This window comes from Pollicipes pollicipes, unplaced genomic scaffold (genome assembly GCF_011947565.3).
Source record: "Pollicipes pollicipes isolate AB1234 unplaced genomic scaffold, Ppol_2.1 Scaffold_1850;HRSCAF=2166_pilon_pilon_pilon, whole genome shotgun sequence".
NCBI classification, from domain to species: Eukaryota; Metazoa; Arthropoda; class Thecostraca; order Pollicipedomorpha; family Pollicipedidae; genus Pollicipes; species Pollicipes pollicipes.
This window is the reverse complement of record NW_023596007.1, coordinates 1-25,492: the sequence shown is the minus strand read 5'-3', so window position 1 is coordinate 25,492 and position 25,492 is coordinate 1. Positions and strand designations below refer to the sequence as shown.

Genomic DNA, 25,492 nt, shown 5'->3' with positions numbered 1-25,492 from the left:
TAAGAATTTAGCTGCCTTGTTCCAACTGTCGTCAGGCAAGATGACGGCGTGCCTTTCATTTTGTCCGCCATATTGTCGGCCCGCGTGGCGTCGTTCGGCCGGCGTCGGGGAGGTGCGCGTTGGGGCCCGTAATATTACAGATTGTTGTTGTTCAAGCTTGCTGGGATTGGGTGCCGTCAGTTGAGGTTTTGTTTTGTTACCCGCAAGTTGGTTTTGTGTTCGTTTCATTCGCTGTTCCTCAGTAGGCTGGCAAGATGTCTTTTGGCGGGAGGCCTCCTCCGGCCATCGAGCGCATGGTTTCACTAAAAGTAGACAACATCACATATCGTACAAGACCAGAAGATATGAGGAGAGTTTTTGAAAATATGGCGAGATCGGAGATATTTACATTCCACGAGACAGATATAACAAAGAAAGCAGAGGCTTTGCATTCGTGAGGTAAGGTTTTGAAGTTATTTCTGTGGCTGCTGTTGGTCTTGTGATCATCCCATGATGGGATCGGTCATCCTGTGTTTTGACATTCGTGGTGTTGAGTTTAAAGGTGGGTCTTTGTACTTCTAACCATCTATTTTCAGGAGTACTTGCCATGGCCATTCTCATTGTGGCTGTAAGGAAGGTTGTTGGCCATAAATTCATTATAGATGCTTCTTTCTTAATGAAAATCATGCACATAATTTTTGGGAGTCACATAATTCTCTTTTGACAGATATCTTCCATATTTTAAGATGTTGAGGCAAGTTTCAGAGGTGATTGAAGGAGTTCATTTGTGTCTATTGGTGTGTTGTAGGCATACAAATACTATAGCAGTCTTGTGCAGAGGACTCCTGTAGGCAACTGAATTCCATTATTCAGTAAAAGTATGTTTGTCAGTATTATTTAATTGGCTTGTGCAATTTTTGTATCAGAGATCCTGCCGGGCTTGCCACGTCAGGCTTTCCTGTTGTAGGGGCTGACTCACCTTTAGCACTTCAACTTGCTGAGAGGTGGTGCAGTTTGCTAGGATTTGTCTGATTTATTTGAGTATCATGATGTGTGCATGCTTTTACCATTATTGCTGCTCAAGTTTTGGTGTTATGAAGCTCAAAACGTGATTTGTGGTCATGACTCACTGACATTTTCTACTAAATTGGGGGCAGTTGGATGCTAGTGTCATCCATTAGTGCTGCAAATCTGCTGATGTAAGTCAGGCATAACTCACTTGATCATGGTTTATTTGTGCAGGTTTTATTGGTTTATTGGGATGGCAGCATTCATGTGACATTTGTCTGATGTGATGGTGTGCCTGGGGGACATTGAAATAGTTACAAATGCTTGTAGGCATCATGCTCAGGCAGGAGGGTTTTGCATCACAAAAAGGACATGGCTGTGGACTTCCTTGAATGTTGAATGATCTTCAAGATGGCCATGTTCATCCCTTACTGTGTACAGATGTGGAATGCTTTAAATTATTATGACTCAAACTTGACTAATGCATGTCTTAAGCACCTTCAAGCAAGTGCTTCTGATTTATTTAAGGTTTGAACTGTGATACCCATTTTGATGAGCACTTGGTATAGTTACTAGTTTATCTTTTTCATATATTTCATCTTTATTACTCCTGTTTCTTGGCCTGGTATCACTTGACTTTCAGCCTATTTATGGCATTGAGTGCAAATTTTTAATACAAATCATGTTTGGTGTTCACAATACAGGAATTTGAACCCTGTTGCAAGATAGGATTTAGATATGATTGAGGGTCAACTGACTCAAAAGGAATGTTTCACATTTGGAGACACTGAATCGAGCATCAGATACAACAAAACAAGTGTAAAAGACTGCTCAAGACAACACAGTTTCTTTAGTAAAAATACTCCTCAGTACTTCAGTGTTTAATTTTGTCACCATACCTTCGCAATGTTGATTAAGAGCTAAGTGATGACCATTATGTCTGGAAAGCTAGCCCACAAATGTTAAATATGAAAGATTCAGCCATGGTATTATGTTTTGCATTAATTGCTACAGTGCTTACACAATGGCAGCATTTTAGTGACATGATGTGAATGCCAGTGATCAGAAATGCCCTCCCAGAAATAGCCTCCCCATCTTTGTGGGTGTGTAGCCCAGAGACTAGAGGGACTGAGCTCTTAAGAAAAGGGCTGTGATTGCACTGAATGGTCTCCAAGATGGCTTCTTTACTGCAAGACCCCATATAACTATTGAACACTCCCTATAAGAATAGTGCCTGAATGGGGCATGTGAATGCAAGTGAGAAAGATAAAATATCAGACATATGCAAGAATATGAGGAAAGGCCAAAACACAAGTGCATAATGATCTTTGAGTTTAAGCACATGCTCTCAGCAAATGCCACCATCTCCCAGCATGTACTGCAAGTGAGTTGGCCCATTGCAACAGTGACAGTTATGTCACAGCCAGTGTGGCAGCACCTCTGACATCATCAAGATGTTAATGACATGATCAAACTGACATATGGTGGAGAAGTGTATATATCTGTGAAATTTTGTGTAGAGAAGTCATTTGCCCATAAAAAACAACTAGATGTTTAAAATGAGCATATTTCATCACATGTGGTGCTTGCTTCAGTGCCTTCAAATGTGAAACATTGCCTTTAAACTTTATTACTTATACATAACTTGAACCTTACCAAACTTAAGTTGAAGTTGTAGTGAAGTAACAAGTGACACACAATTGAGTTTGCTTGGAGGCAGAACCACTCTGTGAATTTGGTGTCTGGATGTTGTGGTTTCTGAAATTTCAGGGGGTTCAAATTGTCCTCTCCCCCACTAGAGCCAAGAGTATTGAAATGATCACCCAGTCTTGTGTTAATGATGTAGTCTTTTTGGCAAAAGGGATGACAGATCTGGCTCATCATGGTGATCATTATTCTACCATTTTAAAGCAAAAGCATGTGGCATCATCCAGCATATTGTTAGGTGTCTCATGTTTTGCAAAGTGAAACAACTTTGTGTGCTTAGAACAATAAATTGATGCATTTGTATATAATTTTGCCAATTTTTTACATTTCAAGATGCAGTTCTTGGGCTACATCAAATAGCATAAATAACTCCATCTCCAAAAAGGCACTAGTTCACATATTCCATCCAGTTTCACGATTGTCTGTTGGCAGCTGCCCAGAGTAGTTGCACTTCTCATCACACTAAAACTTGAAGCTGTGCTATTGGTTGAAGTGAGTGTTGCGAGCTCCATGATTTCATCTTGAATGAAAGATTATCACAGTTCTTCTGTTTTCTGATTGAGCATTGTATTAGACATGCCTGGAACACCAATAAATGTTAACAAATCCTTATCAATTGACAGTTTTCTAATGTGGCCCTTGTTAGTTGCAAAATTAAACCTCAAACAACAACACTGGCATGGTGAGAACAGCAACTTGCAACTTGAACAGCAACTTCTGGCTTCAAAGCTCATTCTAATGTCAACACACTGATATGAAGCCTGACCTGAAGCTGATGCTTTGGGACTTAAAGTAAGAAACCAAAGCCAGAGCCATTAGTTTTTGTATTTTTTCATTGTGGATCAGAATCTGAAGCCAGTGCCCTCAAAACCTCAGACCTCAAACACGCGAAGCCGAAATGGGAGGCGGACATCAGGGGCTTCGAACTCAAGAAACATAAAGCCAAACCCAAACTGATCAGCTTAAATTGCAAGACCAGAGCTGAATTCTAGTGAGCAATGGTGCCTTTGAAACCTTTATGATGTTTTCCGTCTGCCAAACTGTTCGGGACCACACAATAATCGGGGAACTTTTGTGACGTGCAGTCGCGACTGCAGTGAAAAAAGCCCGAAAAACTTGAAAGCATGAGCTTAGGGTTGCATTAAAGTTGAAACTGAACCAACAATTTAAACTTGCTTGAAACCGAAGCAGAAGCCAGCTGCTGTTAACAATGGGGTGGAAGCCAGAACAACGCCATTTAAAGTGGAACGAAACTGGTGTATCAGAAAAAATGCTTACAGAATTTGTCGTATTGATCACGCTTCGAAATTTGGTGGACGTATCTAACATGGTTGGGTAGTTTTCTCTGAAACTGCGCAGTGGGATTATCCGTACGCCTCTCCAGGCGGTCGCGGTTATTTGGATTTTTTGTAGCGGCACCCTAGTAGAAGGCATGCTGCTTGGATCATGAAATGTCATTTGGTAAAAATTTATGAATTTGTCATTGTCTGTGGACCTGGACTCGTTTTGTTCGGATTGGATGGCAGAGGCCGGTGGGTAACGTTCCGTTACGAAGTGACGGCATTGGCGTTGATTTGTATAAGGCGCGAGCCATAAATAAAGGGATGTTGTCAGAGCTTCAGCTTTGCCCAGCCGCGACTGCCAACATCCGTTGTTCTGGGGGCAGTACGTTGCCGCCAGTACGCAATTTACCTTCGCGATCCCGTCGTTCCAACGCGCGCTGCACGGCGCCGTCCCGAGTAGTGTGGTGGCTGCGGGGAACGCGCGCCGCCTCCGGGCCGTGGCCCGCGCCTGACGCTCGGCTCTCCTCCGCCAGGTTCTACGACCGCCGCGACGCGGAGGACGCGATGGACGCCATGGACGGCCGCATGTACGACGGCAGGGAAACTGCGCGTCCAGATGGCGCGCTACGCGCGGCCCATGACGCCGCCGGACGGCGCGGCGGCGGCGCGCGCCGCTACCGCCGCTCGCGCTCGCGCAGCCGCAGCCGCAGCCGGGACCGCGACCGCCGCTCGCGCAGCCGCAGTCGCCGGCGCAGCCGCAGCCGCAGCCGCTCGCGCAGCAAGAGCCGGGACCGCCGCACGCGCAGCCGCAGTCGCAGCAGGTGAGGCCGCGGCCGGGACGGGTCGGCGGGTGGCCGGACGGGCGCCGCCGACTATCGATAACCGCCTCTGGCTGCCGATCTTGGGACGGCTAAGACGCCATTGGTGTTTGTTCTACCAGGGTAGTGACGCGTTGTCTTGTCTTGTTGCAGCTTGCTGCAGTAGTTTTTTTTTTGGGTGTGCTGGGTAATTATAGTTCATAGCTCCTCTACTTGTGATCTGATGTCTCTTTGAGCAGTCATATTAAGTTTGACGGAATTTCTAAATGGGGGACTTTTAGCAGTCACCTGTGATATTCTCAATTTCATTTTTTTCAAAGTCCGTCAAACTCAGACTCAATTCAGGGGCGTGACACGTTCGTTTGCTCGCACAACACCTACGCACTGCTTTTGGATGGATAACTGATGCCTTTGAGTTATCATTAGGTTCAGAAAAGCATGACTTGCGCGTATTGAAGTCCTTGCAGTCCCAAACTAGTGCCTCACGTGTTCATAGTCGCTGGAGTGTGAAAAGGGATCGTCAGACGGCCACGGGGCCGGCTCCTGTGATGCCGTGTGCTGCCACTGATTGGGGTCGTGTGGCCGTTCCGTCCGTTGCTGACGCGCCGCCGTCGCCCGCCACAGGTCCCCCCGCGACAGCAAGTCCCCAGACCGCAAGAAGGCGCCAGAGGATAACGAGGCCGGCGAAGCCGAGCCTCCGCAGAACAACGGCGACGGCGGCGAGCCGGCCCGCTCTCGTTCCCGCTCCCGATCACGCTCCCGATCAGCATCGCGCTCCCGGTCTCGCTCCAGGTACGGCCCGTGCTCGCTGGCTCTGGGTGGGGCTCAGCTCCCGGTCTCGCTCGAGGTGCGGCCTGTGCTCTCTTGCTCTGGGTGGCGGTCAGCCCCCGTGGCTCGTCACCCGTCTGGTCTTAAGCGCGTGGTACAGCCCACTCTACATTATGGGATAATATAACTGTTATCATCGTACATGTAATGTCCGTGATTTTTTCTGTTGTGTCCACTCCCTGCAGATTGCAACAATTCGACACGGAGGTACTAAAGTCTGAACTTAACAGGCAGCGGGCGCGTGTGGTGTGTATCACCGGCTGACAATGGCCTGTTCCGCCGGCAGGGAGTAGGCGCGCCCGCGCCGGCTGACAGCGGCGAGCCGGGCCGGCCGCGGCGCGCCGGCGCTCTCGGGACGCCTCGTGCGGTGCACGGACTAGGTACTGACGGCAGCCGGGCGGCGGCCGGGCGGGGGCCAATCGGGGCCGGCCGCGCCCCCGGCGCCCGCCTCCGCGATTGGCCCCTGCCGCGGCCCCGCCTTCTTTGGTGGTATCCATGTGTGTGTGTACGCGGTTTGGTGTGGATCATTCATTCGGTGTTCGAATTGCTCATCGGGGCGCGTTTCGTTCGGTGTTCACGTAGGCTTTCGAGGTCTGGTGTAAATACATGGAAAAGTCGCTAGCTGCCGTAATGTCGACCGGAAACATCGTTGGGTTCTTGTATAAAGTTCGTCTTTTTCACATAAGGGTGTGCTAAGCCGCACGTCCCTTTCTGCCTCGTATGCTTGCTATGTGCCTCCATCTTCCCTTGTCGGAATAGCACCCACTATGCCCGTTTTCGATAAACTCCGGACACTAACTTTTGGGAGATGCTGTTCCCTCGTGTACTTCACGCATCGTCTGACGTCATCGCCGTCATTGTCTATCCCCTTGTCAGCACCGAGACAGATGTGCTTTGTGGCACCGCCACTGGCATCGCTCTTGGCGCTGAGCCCCTCGCTCTGGCTCTAGTACTGAGCCTTGATTAGCGTATCGGTGTTTTTTTTTGCGTGTGTGGCTGCGAATGTCTTCCGTAATAAAAGCCGTCAGTACCGCCCGTTTAACCATGGCCCTGTTTTTGGCAGACGGCGCGCGGCAGTGTGCTGTTGCTGTGTCGCGGTCTGTCGGAGATATGGGCTGAGCTGAGCTGAGCTGAGCTGAGCTGGGCGTGACCTGAGTAGCTGACCTGAGCTGACCGGGCGGCGGCGTGACGCGGTGGTGGGCGAGGCGGCGAGCGACCCAGCCGGGGACCAGAGCAGAGCAGAGCAGCCTGATGCGGCGCGTGGTGGGCGAGGCGGCGAGCAGCCCAGCCGGGGACCAGAGCAGAGCAGAGCAGAGCAGCAGCTCGAGGCGGCGCGTGGTGGGCGAGGCGGCGAGCAGCCCAGCCGGGGGACCAGAGCAGAGCAGAGCAGCCCAGCCCAGCCGGCGGTGGCGACGGCCGATCCTGGACGGCGGAGACGACTCGCCGGGGCGGGGCTGGGCTAGCCCGGGCACGCCTGTAGGGGTTAGGGGATCCTCTCTAGGGGGCTACCGCAAAGATGGGGGCCAGGGAGGCGCGTGCAAGCCGGGAGGGGGGAAGGGGCGAGTAGCGGGTTTGTGGGTGGGCTCGTCCGCGTGGCGTTGTGCCCAAAGTCAGCCGGGAAGCGGCCTTCTGTAACTTTGTTGCCGGGAGGAGGGGCCAGGGATTCAATGTATCTGAGAAGGTCTGGTGACTATGGGATAACGTCTGACCGGGTGGGGGAGTAGGTACCAAAAGAGCGCCTGCAGGATGCATCTTTATACGGGGGTGTGCGACGGTGAACTGGGAATCCCATACCTATGAAGAAGGGCTTGATGGGGAGGGTGGGGCTAGGGGCGCGCGTAATACGTGAAGTGAACAAGGTTGGTCATTGGATTTGGGGGAGGGAGGAGGGTGCGTAACCTGAGTTCAGGGAGAAGCACGGTGGGCATTGTTCGCTGGGGTCGGGTGGTTCAAAACGTCTGGATTGTGGGAGAGTGTGGACAGGAGGGGCGCATAGAAGCAGGTTTCGTGTGCCGATATAGTCGTCATTGGGGCTTTACGACGACGAACCGCTCGGCACTCGGCTGCTGAGGCTATATGGCGTCTGCCTCTCACCCTGGGAGGAAGAGCGGGCATCGCGCGGATTCGAACCCCGTATCTCTGGTTTCCCAGACTCGCGGTGGTTAACGCGTCTGCGCTAACCACTGCGCGTCTGGCAAGTGCCATATAGCCTCAGCAGCTGAGTGTGCCGTAAAGCCCCAAGGGCGCACGACGGTTAGACTGATGTTGATGGGATGGGATTCGGCACGCAGTGGGAGGCAAGAGCATGAGGTCGATCTGAAGATATCTGGTCAACTGGCAGTTGCCATGGGACCCAACGGTGGTGCTAAATTCCGAGGATCAGGTCGGACCGGGGTTGGTGCTTTGGCAACCGGGGCGGGAGTTCAGTTGTAGGAGGTTGATAATGAGGAGTTCCTAGTCCGGCTGGAAAGAGTCCGAACTGGTAGATGTCTCATCCGGGGTGAGCTCAGGCTGTGCGGTTGCAGAGCGAGGGGATCTTTATCGGACGTGGTGAAGAGGATCCAAGATGTCCGAGGTTGATGAGGTGGTTACCCAGTATGCAAATTTTACTGGAGGACTCTTGGTGCAGGACATTCGATGATACGCTGTGCTCTCTGCGACGAAACGTCATAACATGGATCTTCCCGTGATGAACCGCAAATTGGTTCCGTGGAGTCCATGGGCGTACGAACCCAGATGCGTCTTTTTATCTGCCGCCGTTTTCTATGCGGGGCCGGAAGCGAGCATCAGACTTCCAGGGAACCGTGAGGTTCGACTGAATTTTCGAGCTGACTGGGATGGGCCTGCCGTTCCTGGCTGATGCCAACATCCGCGGTCGGTGCTGGCGCGGCGCCAAGGCGCCGCTCTGCCCGTGTAAAGTGAGGCCGACCCCCCCAATTGGACCACGTCAACCAGAAAATTTATTTCCGTCTTGTTGATGGATTGTATGTAGAGTGTGCTGGAGGGCTTCAGTCGGCCCGAATGTGGTCTAACCGCAGATGAGGTCGAGGAGATGGAAGTTGGTGTTCCGTAGTGTGGAACAGCATCCTGTCGGGACGGTAATGCGTTCGGCGAACCAAATCTTTACAACGTGGGGGCGACAGGTTTTTGCCAGTAAGGGTTGTTTGATGGTTCCTTTTCCTATGTTTGAACGGGATGCTTGTGTACTCGCGAATTTGCGATTGCATTGGATCGGACTGACTGGATTAGGCAGTCCAGACCAAAATCCGAAGATCATGCCGAACGTAGTGCGGCAGCCGAGTTCTGTGAGGTGATGATCTCTGAGTTGCAGGGGCATGCTGGCCATCCTGGAACATAAAATAATCTGTTTGTCGCCCGCGGTCTGCGAAACGTGTTTGGGTGTGGTTCCGCCAGTCACACACAGACCCTTCCGCAGATGAAATTTGGCGACCAGGTCTCAGTGTTGTGTATGAGATTGGTTGGTTTCCGACAGAGCTACCGATGCATGCACTCTCAGTTTGGTTGCGCGTGGCAGTACTGATGGATCCTGACACGACGGTCGGTGAGATCTGTGCGTTTGGGAGCCTCTTCTTGCCTGTACCTGATTGCAGCTGACAGCACCGTTGCTGCCCTGATCTGGGGTCTATGTGCAATGCTGTTACTAAAAAGGCCCCGTCGGCCTCAGCCATGAACTATCTGCATGACTTCTCGAGGGCTGTCGCCTGACTGCATGCTTGTGTACGGACCTGTGAACGCAGAGCTGGTTGGATTGGCACGGGAAGAGATGAGTGTGTGATTGAGGCGTTGCACGTGTAGCTGTAGTAGCACCACTGGAGGGAGGGGCGAGACTCCAGTGACTTCGGAGCTTTCGGGCGTGTACGTGAGGTCATACCGTGAGTTGGCCTCGCATGATCTCCATCCACCTTTACCTTGGACTTAAGCGTAATACCGGCGACGCCGTATGCACTAGTTGTGCGAGCATCAAGTGTACTCAGCCGGGACCGAACTATCGGCTGGCCCGCTGCCCGTGTTACTGCATTATCCGATTGGTCCCTTTTTTGAAGCGTAAGAGCGCACTGCCCGTAGAAAACTGGACCATTGCTGAAGTCGGCCCTTTTTGTTTCGATGCCTGCATGCGTGCAAACCTTAATCCCAAGTATTGGTGTTTGTGTTGCTAATTCGATCAGTCTCGATGAATGCCTGGCCTGAACGCCTGTTCCTTTTCCAGCTTATTTTCCCGAGGAGGGTCAGCGGTGGCTTGATAGCCTGAATTCCACCCTTTTTCGCAGTGCACAATGGCGGTTGGCTGATTTGTCGCGGTATCCTCCGTCCTCGGACAGAGCCAGGCTGTCCGGGACGTGCCGTCCTCACCTGGCGGTCCGACCCGTCTCCATGGCAACAGCCGTCAAGCACTGAGCTGGGACTGCGCATGGTGCCGTGCGGCCAGCTAACGAAACCAGGCTGCGCGCTGTAAGAGGAGCCATCGGCGAGTGGAGCTCGACGACCACTAACGTTCTCTTTCAGTGTAGGTATGCTGTGAACCAGTGCAGGATGCTGCCGCGAACATGCCGCTCCCGCGGGGGCAAGACATGACGGCACTCGTTTAGGTGTGGGGTGCGGTGATCATCGCCCACTGCCGCGCCCGTCAAGATAGCACAATGGCCGCACCGCACGGATCTGCCTGTTGGAGCGCTGACCGTGGGATGCACGTCATTCGTATTCAGGAGCGCTGTCGCATCGTCTGGCCGGCAGCCAGAGTTGGCCAGGCGGTCCGCTCGGGTCGGGCGAGGGCGCTTAGATGACTGGAGGCCTCCCGGCAGGCGTGCGGTGTCCGATCAGGGAGTTGTTTTGCGGCGCTGTTTGCCCCCCCCCCCCCCCCCTTCCCCCGTCTCGTACGTCCCTGCGGCCGTCTGTTCGCACCGGACGTCGGGCGGTGAGCCTTGTTTTTTTTCTGCGGTGCGTGATTCTCTCATCCGGCTGTTAGCATCAGCCGGCGCCCGCTGCTGAGAGGCTGTATGCTGTCGTGCCGTCGTCATGGTTTCGGCTGATGCGTGGAAGGTGGCGGGGTGCGTTTGAGCGCTCGTGTTTCGGCTGTCTGTGCAGTGCAGCTGTCGCCTGGCGGCTGAAGGAAGACGACGCAGGAGAGTGAGGTGCTATGGCCTAGTGATTGACACCTTCGGCTCCTACGATGGGGCCCTGGTGCGAACCACGGTTGCGCAAAGGCTGCTGGGCGCTGTGGTCTGCTGTCGCCGGCGTTCCGCAGAATAGTTTACAACATGCGTCGCGTTTGCCCGCTTTAAAAACGAAGACCGGGGGTGCGCGCCCAGTGTTGTGACGCCTTCCGGTACACGCGACGTGACTTCTCGAGTCGTCGGGTTTCGTTGTCGCCATGCGGCCGCCGGTGACGCACGCGCGGCGCGCGCACGTGTCTCAAGGCCGGGCCGTTGCCAGGGCATCATGGTGCCGAGTTGTGCCATAGCCCTGTGGAGAAGTTTCTTTGTTGCAGTGAGTGGACGAGTCACTGTCGTGGGCGAGAAATTGTGACCTCATGACCCGTGGAGATTTGGCCTTGAAGATGCGTCCGCCACCAGCGCTGGAAACGTTCGCTGAAACGTCGTGGGGGAGGTCGCCGTGGCGTGCTCTCGTTTCTGATTGCAGAGGAGAGCGCCTCCGGGGAAGTTTTCGGTTTTACTCAATAAACATCGAAACAGGCGGCAATTGGGTTTCTGTGTTGACGGAAGGTATGCAAGAGCCTACTGCTTGTGACGGGGGTTGAAGCGCCCGGGCATAATGGCAGCAGCTGGCCAGGTGTATTGAAAGATTGGGAGCAGGCCATCGGCTGGAGCCAGTGCTTAAGGTTGGTTTGTCAGTGGGAACAACGGTGTAAGGCCAATTGGTCCTCGGGTGTTCATCGAACATGGGGCATGGATGAGGCGTGCAAGCTGGCACCAGGTTATGCTGGTGGGAAAGGACCGGAGTACGGTTCCTCTTCCAGGTATGAAGCGGGGCGGGTACACCGGTCATCGCGTCTTGGAAACAGTACTGGGGATGAGTTGGAAGGTGCTGATAGGGCCTGCCCAAACTGCATCGACCTAATCGAGTTTGACCCGCTGACATATTCTGGTCATTCGAAATAAAGTGTTTGGACACATCATTCGCCTACAACGTTTTGTTTGTGAGTAGCGTTGAGTTCAGGTCTGCGGGAGCCAGCGGGCCATCATGATTGATGCATTGGTGGCCGGGGCGAGGTGGCGGCGTTTGCGCCGCAGATTCGCGGGGCTGCCAGCGAAACCAAATGCGAAAATCTCACTATTTCAACCTAGTCAAAGCTGTTGATAGATGCAAATCGTGTTATGATGATGGAATAATGTCTAAGCAGAAAGTATCTGCCTGCTGATCCCGAACTTTAAGATCCATTGAGGAATGCAAATATAAGGCAGCACTTTAGCACGAAAACGTGCGAGCCGTTACGCATGGCCCTGGATGTCGCATTTGTTTACATCAGAATCGGGCAGAGAACTGGGGGACGGCCGGGAGTGCTTTTGTGTGGTTGGGCCAATAAAGGGTTGACGGGAAAAGGATATGCAGGAGCGCGTATTGGATGTGCGCAAAAGATATCCCTTGAGGTGTGGCTGGGTGATCAGGACTAGTTTGAGCGTTTAATCGTGTAACAACTTACCAACTTGCGTGGGACGGGCCAATATTTGTTCGTAGCATTGGTCGCGGCATTTGCGGGTGTTCCTCCCCCGCCTAAGATGAGTATGAACTGTAATCCACCCCACTCAAATGGGTTGCTGTTTTCTGCATTTAATCAGGACCAAGGTGAGGAAATAATTTGTCCTACACTTGTGACTACATGACATATTCTCGGTGACGTGGACGTCGGTATTCAACATGTTACTAGCGCAGACTTGGCAATGCAACATTGCCAGGTCTGGCCACATTTTGGTTGTATTTAATGAGTGTTCAGGTTATTTTCTATGTTCCTGAGAGAAGCAAAATTGATCTGTGCATGAGCAGTCTTCTCTCATCTAGCCATGTGTCATGTAAATAAGACATTGTTTTGTTAAAGGTGGAGCATTTGGTTGGGATGAAGCAGTTTTTGTGATGTCTATCTAGCCAATAACCACAGGGAAAATGTGAAATGATCAGAAATTAGAGGGAAGCCTCAGCACCCCATCCAGCTCCTGTATTTCATGATGTCCCTGGGGAAAGAGGGAAGTTGCTACCTGCCCTCCTACCCTGTCACTCAAATTTTGGTATCATGACTTATGTTGGCTGTTACTAGAGTCACCCTAAAGGTTTTTCTGATCCATGTATGTGCAGAAAGCCCATGGTTATAAAATATATTAGGCTGTATGGAATCAACTTCAAGCTGGTTATTTATGTCAATGTGAACAGCAGCTTTTTTCTGAAATGGTGTTATCTGAAAGGTTTGTCTTTTTAAACTGCCATGAGCTGCACATTTTTGTATGAATAGCTATATAAAAGAATTGGGACATTTCTTAGGTAATGTCAAGAAAAACTACTCCCAGGACATGTTCAAGCAAAGACATTTGGAAATGTCAGCACAATTTGACCTTGGTCAGGTTTCTGCGAGTGTATGCCAAGACTCAGCACACAGACAGTATATCAGAAACACAATGGATTTGTTGTTTGTGGACAGGTCCAGAGACAGATCCAGGTCCAGCCCAGGATTTTGAAGGACATGCCGTGATGGATAGTTTCATATTGTTGAAGCATAATAAATCACTAAACTCAGCTTCATATCATTACACATATCAAGAGTAGCATTTCATCATGCCTGTTGATGTCTTAAGGCTGCCATAGGCAGAAAGAGTATTCAGCAAGGTAGGGAAAGATAATGATGGGAAACTTGGCAAAGCAAAGCTTTTGGAATAATCTTCCAATAATAAATTATGGAATTGTGTTGACCCAGTAACATGTGGAGTAGCTCCTGCCATGTCTGCTACATCCCTTAGCTGACCTATGTAAGGAAGATAATGTCATGATAGACCTGCATTGGTTTTAGCACTGAAGGCAGTTCCTGGTTGTTTGTGTAAGGGATGTTGCCTGATCTCAGCCATGCATTTAAGGATAAATGCACAACTGCCATAGATATAGATGAAGGAGGTGGCATGGTTAGACCAATAGAAGGGGTTTAGAGGGTTGTGACCCAAACCTCTCTGGATGGGCTAAATAGGTTGGTTGTCAATACCACAGCTGAGTCCAAATGGTGCAAAACAGATAAAAGTTGCTGGGGCAATGCCAGGTATAGTATGTTTGGAAAAACAGATTAGTTGCTATGATCTGTGCATCATATCTCAATATTGCACCAAATGTCCATTTTGTTTCATGTATTTTGTGTATCTTGAATACAGCGGTGATATTTGATTTATCCAACAGATATGAAACACATTGGTCAAGATGGTCATTTTGGCTCTATTTGTGTTGTAAAGCTATGCACAGTATCCAACATTCTAAGTATCCCACATTTTCTTGTACTGCTTCTTCCACTGACCCAAACATGACCCCCATATCTTTTCCTTTTTATTAACCCTTCCAACACATTTTGCCCCCTTGTCATTATTAAGGTTTGGAAATATTCTGCCTAATACATAAATCAGTTCATAAGCTTTTGCTAGAGACTACATGTCTCAGGATCAGTCCAATTTATTTCCAGATGTTGTTGAGGGACCTGCCTTCCCTTTTCTGAATTTAGGTGGAAATCATTGAAAATGGAGTTCATGTGATAGCAACAAACAAGTCTAAAGCATGCACCTCAAGGAGATTGGGTATAGTTGAACCCTAGATATCCCAAGTAGTGTATTGTGTACCTGAAAAGGAACAGCAAGGAGGTCCCAAAAAATTGAACCTCGGGATCTCTTGTTCCCTGCCAGGGTGCTTCGCCTGCGGCACGGACGCGGGATTCCGTATCTACAACTGCGACCCGCTGAAGGAGAAGGTACGCCAGGATTGGCCGGACGGCGGCGTCGGCAGCGTCGAGATGCTCTTCCGCTGCAACTACGTGGCGCTGGTGGGCGGCGGCATCAGTCCCAAGTACCCGCCCAACAAAGGTCTGTTCGTGCTGCACTCCACCAGCTGGCAGGTGTCCCGGGTTACCGCACCTCCGCACGTGTGTTTGTGCCACACTCCACCAGCTGACAGGTGTCCCGGGTTACCGTACCTCCGCACGTGTGTTTGTGCTGCACCTCACCAGCTGGCAGGCGTCCCGGGTTACCGCTACCTCCGCACGTGTGTTTGTGCTGCACCTCACCAGCTGACAGGTGTCCCGGGCCACCGCACCTCCGCACGTGTGTTTGGTGCTGCACACTCCACCAGCTGGCAGGCTGTCCTGGGTTACCGCACCTCCGCACGTGTGTTTATACCGCACCCCTACCAGCTGGCAGGCTGTCCTGGGCCACCGCACCTCCGCACGTGTGTTTGTGCTGCATCCCATCCAGCTGGCGGGCGTCCCGGGCCACCGCACCTCCGCACGTGTGGTGTTGACTAAGAAAATGTTGATCAAGGGAGATCGAAATGTTTGGCCTTGTTGCTCCTGGGATACGTGAACCCGACCTCTTCGTGGGCCAAGTTTGTCCCAGCAGGCTCTGGCTGTCACATGTAATGCCCCTTGGAATGTGTGTTGCACTTCCTCCAACTCTGGAGGCAGGACAGCACGTCATGTGCCTTGCCAATCACGGGTCCTGTATGTCGTGAAAGTGTGTCGTCCGTGGCGCATGAGATAGTCTGTGGCCTCCTGTGCCGAGGAACGCATGACGTGGCTGTAACCTGACTCAGCTGCCGCGCAGCGCCTACGACGCTCCTCGGTCCGCGGCGAGTGATGATGTAGCCTGCGGCCAGCGACGATATGACTGGCTGAATGATAGCCATTTGTGGTCACTTGACGTGGCGGGATGGTGGCGCCGATCTTGGCCTCCCGGCGGCAATGGCGACTGAAGCGCTGCAGACCTGCTGCCGTTTTGGCGTGGGATGACCTGGGATGACCTGACCTGCCGCCAGTGATGATCTGGGATGACCTGAAGAAACGGACCGTCATCGAGCTGGAGTTCTTCAGCGACGTGCGCGCCGTGCGGCTTCGCCGGGACCGCATCGTGGCCGTGCTCGACAACATGATCAAGGTGTACACGTTCATCCAGAAGCCGCAGGCGCTGCACGTCTTTCCCACCTCGTTCAACCCTCAGGGTACGCATGGAGAGAGGCAGGGGAACTAAGTCGATAGCCATGACAAATCTGGAATCGTCTGCCTTGAGCGCAGGTATATAGAGAGGAACGTAGCTTGTTGGAGACGGAGTTTTGCTGTCGTTGCTACGGCATCCGTGTGGTTACACCTTTACGAGTGCTCGCTGTCGTGTTAATGAGCTTATCAACTTAATTGTGTCACCCTATGTCCATTAGTACGCACTGCGAGGGCGATTCGACCTGATTGTGGGGCTTCTGATCTGACCTGATCGTCTGGTTGGAGATTCTGACAAACACACGTAGCCATGCAGGGGATGTGCTCCTGCTGATGAACTTTTAGCGTAGAACGCCGCCTGTACGTTGCACTGTCCCGTACGCTATTACTACAGCAATCGGAGTAACACTCGACTGCGGCTGTTCTGCTGCATTGGTGCGCTGCTGACCATGTGTCCGATTTTGTCGCAGCCGCCCGACGGCGGTCGCCGCTCTGGGCCGCTCCTCCCCGCCCGCCCCTCCTCACTTGCCCGCCGGCACCCCCCACTGACCGGCCGCCGCCACCGGCGGGCCTGTGCGGGCCCTGCCCCTCCCCTCCCGCCCCGCCGACACCCCCACTGACCGGCCGCCGCCACCGGCAGGCCTGTGCGTGCTCTGTCCCTCCCCTCCCCCCACCCGCCGGCACCCCCCACTGACCCCGCCGCCACCGGCAGGCCTGTGCGTGCTCTGCCCCTCCCCGCCCACCCCGCCGGCACCCCCCACTGACCGCCGCCACCGGCAGGCCTGTGCGTGCTCTGCCCTGCCCCTCCCCGCCCACCCCGCCGGCACCCCTCGCTGATCGGCCGCCGCCACCGGCAGGCCTGTGCGTGCTCTGCCCTGCCCCTCCCCGCCCACCCCGCCGGCACCCGCTGATCGGCCGCCGCCACCGGCAGGCCTGTGCGTGCTCTGCCCTGCCCCTCCCCACCCCGCCACCCCGCCCCCCCCCACTGACGGCCGCCGCCACCGGCAGGCCTGTGCGTGCTCTGCCCCTCCCCGCCCACCCGCCGGCACCCCTCGCTGATCGGCCGCCACCGGCAGGCCTGTGCGTGCTCTGCCCTGCCCCTCCCCCCCCCCCGCCGCACCCCCTGACCGGCCGCCGCCACCGGCAGGCTGTGCGTGCTCTGCTCCTCCCCACCCGCCCCGCCGGTACCCCCCTGACCGGCCGCCGCCACCGGCAGGCCTGTGCGTGCTCTGCCCCAACTCGAGCGCCTCGCTGCTGGCGTTCCCCGGCGCGCGCACCGGCCACGTGCACCTGGTGGACCTGGCCGACACGTCCCGGCCGCCGCTGGACGTGGCCGCGCACGAGGCTGCGCTCAGCTGCCTCCAGCTCAACCTGCACGGCACGCGTCTGGCCACCGCCAGCCAAAAGGTACGGCACGGCTGTGGTGAGCTCAGACACGTGATGTGCCGTGCCCGGTAGAATGGCAGGCTCAGACGTGTGAATTGCTAGTATTTGAGGTGGGTGGCGTCGTTGGTGTGGCCCGTGCGGCCTGGACGTGAGATTTGTCCGGTTTGTGGGTCGTGTGTTGGCGCATGCAGAGGCTCGGGCCAGGTACGCCGCCACACCGGCGGGAGGTTCTGCGGGGCAGTGACTCCGTTGCGAGCGAAAAGTGAGGAGAGAGAGGAGGGTGTTGACCTGAGGCGTTGTCGACTATTGGACAATCGGAGGCGTGGATATTTTTGCTCTGCAAATATCGGGAAAAATCTTCGTTCAGCTATGGCAGAATCCACGGCGTGGAGGGAAGGAGATGTTCTTGCTGGTTCAGTCAGTTCAGCTACGGAGGCGTTGCCATAAAAGCGAACCAGCCATTGTCGGAGACGTCGCTCGGTCGACATGCCGGCGTCTCGCTCGGACTGTCGCCAGGCCGCGGTAAGCCCCCGGTGCAAATAATCCAGTCGTGCTCGAAAAATCGATAGAGATCGGATATGTGGCGAACGGCACGTCAAGGTCTGTGAACCCCTGGGTCACCTTACCGCCTTAAGATCGTCCAATGCGTTAACGCGGTCGGGGCTGGCTCCGAGTGTGCCCACCAATTCGAAAAGTGTGTAGGGAAATCGCAATTCTATCATCTGAAGAAGCTACGGGACGTGGGACGAACCCTCGGGGGCCAAATACACGGTCGTTTGTGCAAACACCCATCGGGCCACTGCCTGCTGGTCGGCCGGCGGCGGTTTGTCTCTGTCCCACCCGACAGTCAGTAAACAGACTTGCCTTACGCTTGTGGTGCCGGCACCGTGCCGCATTGCGCGTGTCGACCGTCCTCCGTTGCCCTGTCCCGCTGACTGTCCCACTGACTGTCCCACCAAACTGCCCCATTGACTGTACCCACGGGCTGTCCCACTGACTGCCCCATTGACCCATTGACTGTCCCACTAACTGCCCCATTGACTGTACCGCGATCTGTCCCACTGACTGCCCCATTGACCATTGACTGTCCCACTAACTGTCCCACTAACAGTCCCACTGACTGTTCTGCTGACTGTGCTGCTGACTGTGCTGCTGACTGTCCCACTGACTGTCCCCACTGACTGCCCCACTGACTGTCTCACTGATGTCCCCACTGACTGTGCTACTGACTTTGAATGCTGACTATCCCACTGACTGTGCCACTGACTGTGCCACTGACTATTCCACTGACTATTCCACTGACTATTTCACTACTGTGCCACCGACTGCCCCCTGACAGTCCAGGGGACTGACTGTGCCACTGGCTTTCCCACTAACTGTGCCACTGGCTGTCCCACTGACTGTTTCACTGACTGTGCCACCGACTGTTCCATTGACTGTCCCCATGAACTGTCCCACTGACTGTCCCACTGGCCGTCCCACTGACTGTCGGCGGCGGCCGCAGGGGACGCTGATCCGGGTGTTCGACACGTCATCCGGCGACATACTCTGCGAGCTGCGCCGGGGAGCCAACAACGCCCACATCTACTGGTGAGCTCAGCACAGTGTCGGCCCCGGGGTCCGGCCATAGTCGCTGGCGAACTCAGCACAGTGGCCCCGGGCCGTCCATGGTCGCTGGGCAGCTCAGCACAGTGGCCCCAGGTCGTCCATAGTCACTGGTGAGCTCAGCACAATGGCCTCGGTCCGGCCATAGTCGCTGGTGAGCTCAGCACAGTGACCCTGGATCCGGCCATGGTCGCTGGTGAGCCTCAGCACAGTGGTCCTGGGCCGTCCACAGTCACTGGTGAGCTCAGCACAGTGTCGGCCCCGGCCCGGCCATAGTCGCTGGTGAGCTAAGCACAGTGGCCCTGGGTCGCCCATAGTCACGGGTGAGTCCCATGTGCCAGACACGTGCTGGGCAGTGCGTCGTCGTCGTCGTCATCGTCAGTTGGGGTTTTACGAAGCACGCAGCTGCTGAGGCTTTGTGGCGTCGCGTTGCCCACCACCCTGGTAGGAAGGGTGGGCACCGCGCGGAACCGAATCCCGTACCCTCTGGCTTGAGTACGGCGTACGAGGCTCGACCCGAAGCCAGCGTCGCTGCCCGTCTCCATATCATCCGCACCACGCATGTGTTGACAGCACGTGTGCTAAGTGCACGTGCACAAGTGTTGGCCTGCAATGCAGTTGCGCGGGCCAGGTGTTTGTCCCACCGAGCGGTGCTCGGTATCACTGACCGGCGACATTTGTGAGAGATGCTGCCCCGCCCGACCCTCTGACCTAAAGCGTCGGCCCCCAGCATCAACTTCAACCACGACTCGTCGCTGCTGTGCGGTTCCAGCGACCACGGCACCGTGCACGTGTTTCGCCGTGGAGGAGGAGGAGCACAAGGCCAAGGAGACCGGGTGAAGCTGCCCGGCCGCCGTCGCCGGGGGCCGCCTGCCGCGCCGCCCCTGCCGCCGCTGGCGGGCCGCGGTACCGGACCGGACAGGGGGTTTGGCACCATCCCTGCTGACGGTCCGGCTGGCCGGCTGGCCGGGCTGGGCCCGTGGTTCCGCGCTGACGGCGGCCCTGCCGAGACAGCCAGCGCCGGCAGTGCCGACACTCTGCTGCGGTCGGCGCCTTTGTCAGCAGTGTTGGGGCATCTCGGGCGGTCAGGTCGTGGCCAGTATCACGGGGGCTCTTTGTAGCTCAGTTGGTCTCGGCTAGCGATACTCGAATGATTTAGACGTGGCTAAGAGATAATGCATTCCCTGCAAAACACAGGTTTGATTCATGAGGCCGAAAATGCTCCAAAACTGGGACGGCTTAGGTCATCTTTGGCGGTCTTTGCGATCACATGGTGCCTGCTAATCTTTCAAGCATCAGGCACACATCGGCCGTTTTTAGGCGGTCTGGATCATGTGTCACACGTCGCCTGAGCAGACGACATAATGCGCGAAGTCTCTCACTGCGTTTGTGTTTATGTAATGTTTAATTCCTGCATAGGCGCGTTCTCGCGTTAGGTAATGTCAGTGTATCCATACGTCAGACGTACGGCTGCAGGGACGGACGTTATCTGACTGCACGTGTCACCATGAACACCTCGCCCGACAGTCGCCCCGTGAAAGACAGCCGGCTCCGCGTGCTGCTCCAGCTCCCCGTCCGTCGCGCCGCCCGCCCCCGCCGCCCGCCGCTGACCCCCCTGCCGCCGTCCGCAACTCGTGCCGGCCGCCGCCGCCCTGCTGCCCAGTACTTCAACTCCTTGCCCTCCCGCGCCGCCCGCCCCTCCGCCGCCCGCCGCTGACCTGTCCTGCCGCCGTCCGCAGACTGGTGCCGGCCGCCGCCGCCCTGCTGCCCAAGTACTTCAACTCCGCCCGCGCGCCCGCCCCTCCGCCGCCGCCCCGCTGACCTGCTGCCGCCGTCCGCAGACTGGTGCCGGCCGCCGCCGCCCTGCTGCCCAAGTACTTCAACTCCCGTCCGCCGCATCGCCCGCCCCTCCGCCGCCGCCCGCCGCTGACCTCCCTGCCGCCGTCCGCAGACTGGTGCCGGCCGCCGCCGCCCTGCTGCCCAAGTACTTCAATTCGCGCTGGTCGTTCGGCCGGTTCCAGGTGCCCGGCGGGCCGCAGTGCATCTGCGCGTTCGGCGCCGACAACAAGTCGGTCATCGGTAAGGGGCCGCGCTGGGAGGCGTGGGGTTGGTAGACTATTGTAGTGTTGGGTAGTTTTTTGATGCCCTGTAGAACGCTCCCTGCTGCCAACGGATGAGTTTGGTGTGCCGTTCCGGCTCTTTTTGTACCCGTCGAAGCGTTCGGCGGAGGGCGGTGCAGCTCGCGCTTGCGGAGTTTGGCGTCTGCGGGCGCGCGATGGTGATGTTTCGGTTTCGGTTTCGGTTTCGGACTTGGCCTGATCAGCCATCGGATCACCGCGCTGAACCCGTTCTCAAGCTCCGCACGCCGACTAGTACTTCAAGCTGTGTGAAGTTTTCTTTTGGTGTGGTGTGATCCATTTTTCATGTCGGCTTGTGATAGAAGACACGTGACTTTTTCTTTAATCATTTTAAAGGAATTGGAAACCTATTGATGGGATAGATTTCTGGGATCGGAGCTCAAGCTAAGCAAGGCTTTTTGTGTGGACCCCTGTCGTGCCACCTGATCTTGAATTTCTAGGTGGGCGGCTGAAGTGTGTGGTGAAAGTTTAAGGTACCGTAATGCTCGGAACGCTCCTTCCTTTCCTCAGACGTCACCTGACCTTTAGACCTTTAGGTCTGACATCTTTTATAAACGTTATTGATGTACGTGACATTTACAAAGGTCATTGGAACCCAACGGTGTGGGAAGCTAGATCTTTGATTCCATGGCAAAGTAGGCACGCAAGAGCTGTTGCATGCGCCGAAACGTGAGAACGTTGCCGTAAGGCTCCTCCCCTGCCATGATTTTGTCAGGCTGGAGATTTCCCAGTCTTACGTATATGCATTTGAAAGCGTACTACTGCCGCGTCGTGTCCCTTTCCTTGCCGTCTTTTGGTGAGGGATATCATTGAATATAGTAGCTCAGATATAATAGGCACCAAGTGCGCAGTGTGCAAAACTTAGCTGCGATTGCAAACACATGCTGACCTACGCATTCTGTATTCGCCATCCCAAGTTTGCCGACGTTTCCTTAGGCATTCACTGACTTTTTGCGGCATGCAGATCTTACTTCACAGATGTCTAGTCTGCATATGTATTATTAATAGTTCGACAAATGTGCTTGAGAAGTTAGTGGCTCGTGGAAGCAATGATGAGACTTGGGCGCATTTCACATGCAAATCTGATATGAGCTCGTGTCGACTTTTGAAGAAAATGTGCCGTCGAAATCGGGCAGGAGATGAGGTTTCCCCGGTTATCTTAACGTAATATTCCGTCTTCGCCTAAGCAGAGGCCACCTCTGCGTTGGTGCCTAGGCTCCGCTCATTGCCGAGGCTGGTGCGGTGGCGACTCGAGCTTAGGCAATCGGCACACGGTCCTGCTGACAGACAGCTAATGGGGAAAGAGCCCTGGTGCGAGGTCAGCGCGTGCATCGGCACAGTCACCTTCCAGACGGGACGAAAACATGGCGTCACAGCCTGCGGGGAAAATCTGTGGGCGTTACGTTGTTTTTCTGGCGTTTTCGAAGATGGCGGCAGGCCGCGTTGTGTTTAACTTTTACACGCACTGCAATCTAGCCGAGACGTAGATTTGCAGGCAAAACCACAGGGCATGGGGATGGGCACCGACAGTAATACCATCGTTGCACATAATGTAAATGCAAGCTTTACCAAGGCCTGGGGTAAGATTACTTACTGTTACTTTTCAGCCAGGTGATGGAATGAACATCGGAAAGCTGTAGTCTCTCTTTGTGATTGTAACTCGTCACTCACGAAAGAGCTGCCTACATTGCGGCGCCCAGTTTGCCGTACCCGCTCCGTGCTGTTTTCATTTGTGTCGCTCTATGCCACTACCTACTTGACGCCGCTTCTCATCACATCACCTCATGCCATTGTGCAGCAAACAACGAAGTATAACCTCACGCCGTGGAACATTGGGCTTTCCCCGATTGACGGCCGGGTCTGGTTGCAGTGGTGTGTGCTGACGGCAGCTACTACAAGTACGGGTTCACGGCCAAAGGCGAGTGCCGGCGCGAGCTGTACGCCCAGTTCCTCGAGCTCGGGGAGGACACCTAGCGGCCGGCCGCGCCGCCGCGGGCCGGCACGCCGCCTCCGGCGGTCAGAGCGGCGCGAGCGGCAGCCGTCGAGGCCGGCGGCCGCTGAGGCCCAGCACCGCCGCTGGACCGGGGGCTGACGCCCGCTGAGCGGCATCGAGGACTCCGCTCCACGGACGGCAGCCGCGATCTCGGGCGGCGGGGTCAGGCCGCGCCTGGACACAGCTCAGCCGCTGGGGACGGATCCTCGGACCGCCGGCGCACTCACCCACCCCGCACTTGCCGGCCACGCTGTGCACAGTTGCGCGCCCGGCCGCGGCGCCGGCGCGCGGCGGCGGCAGTGATACTCGGCGGGGTCCGGAGGCGGCGCTGACCGTGACTCCGGGCCGGCGACGCGCGGGCGGCGCTGGGACCAGTGGCGCGACGTGGGCTGGCGGGATCACAGCTGCTGCGCTGCTCCAGGCGGGCTGTGTCTTTCAGTGTACTGAGACCTCGCGTCACTTTGTAGTTACGCGACGCTGGCTGCAGAGCACGCGTGTGAAAATGTATATTTTTAACTTACATTATTGGTGGCGAAGGTGTTCTGGACGTGTTCTGAGTTGCAGTCACTTTTTAATCGGGGCATAGTGTAATGCGTCTAGCCATTGCTATTGTATATTTTTGTCATTGTTTCATGGGCACGATCATGCCCGAACATTCAGTGATTACTTCAATGTTGAATCGTCATGCTGAACTGCGGTTGATATTTATTGATTTTCACCGTGTTACCACTGGAGCATGTGTGAGGGAAGGCGAATATTACGGATCTTTGCTGGCGAATCCGCCGCGAAATAAACCGCTATAAACCGCTATTGTAACAAGCGTCTTTCGTCGGCAAGTCCCGTTGGTTCCTTGTTGGTGCCTTATCGTCGCGGGTGCGCACGCCGACGTACCCGCGCGAACGGGACGGCATTTACAGGAGACAACATACAGCTGTAAGGCCGTGAGCACGCAAACTACGCACAGACGGGATTACAGGAAGCAACATAAACTGTAAGGCAGTGAGCGCTGAGACGCTGGCGAACGCGAGCCACTGGGCTGTTTGCCACGCAGCCTTCTAGGCTTCGCAGGCGCCTTTATATAGCAAAGAGTGCGGCACTGTAATCGGACCATGTGGCGCGCCGAAGCCGAAGCCGAAGCCGAAGCCTCAAGGCGATGACTGCGCCGAACTCGTCGGCGGTAATCTCTTCACTGTGGATTGCCCTGCGGCATTACCTGCCGGACGGCCGTCATTTGGCGGACGAATGGTCGACTGTTTGGCTTCTGATGACGTTCGACCGCTTGTGGGCTGCGGCGGCACGACCGGCTGACATTTTGGCGCATGCCAGCCCAAGTATTTCAAATGGGTTCTCGAGACGAACGTGGCACAGCCTGGAGAATTTTGCGTGCCAAACATGCGGCTTGAAATGTTACTCTCCGCCGCCGAGAACCTCGTCCAACTCCAAACTCTCAGGAACCTCTGTTGCACAGTGTGCTGACGATATCGTTAACACAAACTGCTGACGACGGAACTCGCGCCACACGACTTCTATACGGCATTGTCTCTCATGCAAGAACTTGTAATGCAAAACATTTGTGCGGTAGAACTGCTACGCGATATTACTTCTGTGACAAAAGCTCTGATGCAAAAGCTTCTATGAGACACTGGATACAATGCAAGGACTTCTGACGCGTAACGTTCTAAGCGACAAAGCTACTAATGAAAATACTTCTACACAACGCTTCTACGAGACCGCTCTTCTGACGTAAAAGCTTCCCTGTAATATTTATTTTTACGCAACAAAATTTCTCACGGAAAACTTACGCGAGATCACTTCCAATGGAAGAACTTCTAACGCATGAACTTCTACATGGCAAATCTTCTAACGCAAAGCTCATACTCAAAATTCTTTCCAGGTAACAAAATGTCCGACGCAAACCTTTGTGCAGCATAACCTTTTATGCAGAATCTTCTAAAGTATAAAATTCCATGCGGTTACATTCGAACGCAAAACTTTTGCGCGACAATGTTTTTCGCGATACTTCTAACGTACCACTTCTATGCGATATAGACGTGGCATCCTAATTAATATTGGTCTGCAATTGTACTTGTAACGATAAGCGTACAAGTACAAGTAAATTGGGCATTTCTGCACATGACCAAATGTGCAACATCTATGCACATGCTTGCCTGCAATTCATTGCTATGCAAATGATTTCATGTTGATGTTTACTATTAAAAAGGTGTTTCCAAACATGTTTACCATGAAAATTGCTGTGCGCAGTTTAAAACGCATACTTTAAATGGTGACACACGCCCGGTCCGATGGTGTAGGTAGCGTTTGACAGCACCACATGAGCTGCTCAATCGGTAGGCATCATCCCTGCCCGGGGAGATGCAAGGGAACCCATGGGGTTAAACCCCTTTGGGGATCGAGAGTCCCTCGGTGGGCCCTTCAGGCCCGAATGGCTCAAAGGACCGACCGGGGTTTTGCGGGCTTTGAAACATTATGGGAGCCCGTTTGTCGGCCAGAAGTCCCGGAAGTGATGAGGCGACCCTGATTCACCGACC

General features: G+C 54.5%; 2 pseudogenes; both read left to right on the top strand.

Moving 5' to 3' along the window:
- Positions 1–216: 216 nt before the first annotated feature.
- On the top strand, positions 217–6,113 carry LOC119096119 (serine/arginine-rich splicing factor 2-like; annotated as a pseudogene).
- A 6,114-nt stretch (positions 6,114–12,227) lies between these two features.
- LOC119096135 (WD repeat domain phosphoinositide-interacting protein 3-like) lies at positions 12,228–22,924 on the top strand (annotated as a pseudogene).
- The last annotated feature ends 2,568 nt before the right edge of the window (positions 22,925–25,492 follow it).